Genomic DNA, 3,124 nt, shown 5'->3' with positions numbered 1-3,124 from the left:
CTATTTATATGGCTCATTGAACCACGATATTTTTATGAAAATTCCCAAAGTGTTCAAAATGCCTGAAGCATACAAGGATTCTCGAGAAACTTGTTCAATAAAGCTTCATAAATTCTTATACGGATTGAAATAACCAGGGCGCATGTGGTACAATCGTCTTAATGAATATTTGTTAAAAGAAGGATATAAAAATAATTCAATTTGCCCTTGTGTCTTTATGAAAAGGTCTGAATCTGAATTTGTCATAACAGCAATATATGTTGATGACTTGAATATTATTGGAACTTCGGAAGAACTTTCAAACGCAATAAAATATCTAAAAAATGAGTTTGAAATGAAAGACCTTGGAAAGACAAAATTTTATCTTGGTCTACAAATTGAATATTTTACGAATGAAATATTTGTACATCAGTCAACATATACTAAAAATATTTTAAAGAGGTTTTATATGGATAAAACACATCCATTGAGTACCCCAATGATTGTGAGATCTCTTGATATTAATACAGATCCATTTCGACCTCATGAAAATAATGAAGAGCTTATTGGTGCTGAAATACCATATCTTAGTGCAATTGGTGCATTAATATATCTTGCCAACAATTCTAGATCAGATATTGCTTTCTCTATAAGTTTGTTATCAAGATTTAGTTCTTCTCCAACACGAAGACACTGGAATGGAATTAAGCATATATTCAGATACCTCCGAGGGACCATTGATATGGGATTATTTTACTCAAATGAATCCACATCACAATTGATTGGTTATGCAGATGTGGGATATTTGTCTGATCCTTCTAAAGGTCGATCGCAGACAGGCTATTTATTTACATGAGGTGGTACAGTTATATCATGGCATTCAACAAAGCAAACTATGGTTGCCACTTCCTCAAATCATGCAGAGATAATAGCCATACATGAAGCAAGTCGAGAGTGTGTTTGAAAAGAGACGTTCCAACAATATTGTATGAAGACAATGCTGCATGTATAGCTCAACTGAAGGGAGGATACATCAAAGGAGACAGAACAAAATATATTTCACCAAAATTTTTTTTTAGTCATGATCTTCAAAAGAAGGGTGAAATAGATGTCCAATAAGTTCGTTCAAGTGACAATTTAGCAGATATGTTTACCAAAGCATTGCCGACTTCAACCTTTGAGAAAATGAGATACAAAATTGGAATGCGTCGTCTCCAAAATATCAAATGAAGTTTTCATCAGGGGGAGTAAAATACTTTTTGTACTCTTTTTTCCTTAACCAAGGTTTTGTCCCACTGAATTTTTTCTGGTAAGGTTTTAATGAGGCAGCACTCAAAGCGTATTACCAAAATTTGTGTACTCTTTTTTCTTCATTAGGCTTTTTCCCACTGACGCATATATTGGATCAGGAGTACTATTTCTCTATTTTGAATGAATAAGTACTTGAAAACTCTATATTCAAGTGTAAGAATTGTTGTAGATCTTGTCCTATTTATTTCCCATCTTAATTCCTCTTTGTTTGTCCGACACTAAAAATGAAAGAATTCTTGGTCCAGGCCAAGGAAAAGTGGCCATCAAAGCAAGTCCAGACTTATCTTTATGTTTCTAAAAAATGAAAAAAGAAAATTATCACCGACACCCTTCAAATATCTTAAATAGAATATAAACGTTTTTTTCATGTAAAATACTTCGTGATTGTGAGTGTAGGCGATTTATTGATTGATTATATAATTTTCCAGATTTTTTGAAATTATCTTTGGGGTACTTTCTATGGTTCATTTACAAATTAAAAGAGATTATATTATTGAAATTATTTATGCAGCGAATAATAATAATAATAATAATAATAATAATAATAATAATAATAATAATAATAATAATAATAATAATAATAGTGATGAAAATATATTATTTTAATAAATATAAAATATATATTGTTTTATTGTAATATTATTCTTATCACTAAATCACTACATAAATACTTATAATCAATTTAAAATTTTAAAATATAAATAATAAAATTAATTTAATAAAATAAACCTCTAATTAAACACAATTAAATTTATATAGATAGAAAAAGTGAAACACGTATTATTAAATTATACATTAAGTATTTAGAGATTATAGGCATAGAAAGTATGAGTGTTACAATTATTATTATAAGGTGTGTGGCCATAGATTTTAAATATTTTTTATTTTATTTATAATTTATGGAGTTGATATTGAAGATGAGTTGTGTTTGATTATATTTTTTTTGTAAAGAATATTAGAAATGATGTTCATTTTTGAATGTACTTAAGTACAACTTCAAAAGTGAAAAGTGAGTTGAAAAATAAATTATAAGGTGTTTTCAAATTTGAAATACAACTTCAAACTAAAAAAAATTATATTTCAAATTTTCATGAGCAAACATCAATTTTAAAATAAAGTGAAATATTATTTCAAAAAAAATTAAATATGTTTTATGTTCGAATGGGTCCTAAAAATAAAACTTGAAAAGATATGGGTTATAAAAATAATTTCATAAAGTACGATAAATGAAAAATGAGAGGAAAAGAAACAAAAAATGATTTTAATAGGAAATTTCCAAAATATAAGTGATTGTTCAAAACATTAACTTAGATTTTTTATATTCACAACCTCTAATTATCTACATGGGCTTGACACATTTTTATGATTTTTTTATATATTATTTTCCTTTATTTGAATTTTTTTGAAATTAAATTTATGTTAATTCTACTATAAATTTGAATTGGATATAAGTATAATTAGCATTGTTAAAAATTAAATATGCAAAATATAAATCTCGACATAAAAAAATTAAGAACAAAGAAGCTCATTCGAACTATGTAATGCATTAATATAGTATTTATGGTTGCACCGTAGTGATTTTGAAAGTTGAATATTCACGTAGAACTTAAAATAAAATTTTCAATTGTGTAATATTTATTTAATTATATTTCCTTAATGATTTCACTTTTATTTGTCTTAATCATTATTATGTATAATATGTAATATTTGCTAGTAATTTATATTATTTTAAAAAATTATGATATAAAATAATTTTATATTAAATGACTATAATTTAAAACAATATGAAAATTATATATAGTGAATATATTTTAGAAAAATAAATAAATAAGAA

The sequence above is a fragment of the Solanum dulcamara genome, chromosome 3 (genome assembly GCF_947179165.1).
Source record: "Solanum dulcamara chromosome 3, daSolDulc1.2, whole genome shotgun sequence".
In the NCBI taxonomy this organism is placed as follows: Eukaryota; Viridiplantae; Streptophyta; class Magnoliopsida; order Solanales; family Solanaceae; genus Solanum; species Solanum dulcamara.
The sequence above is the reverse complement of the archived record's forward strand: the minus strand, read 5'-3'. Positions refer to the sequence as shown.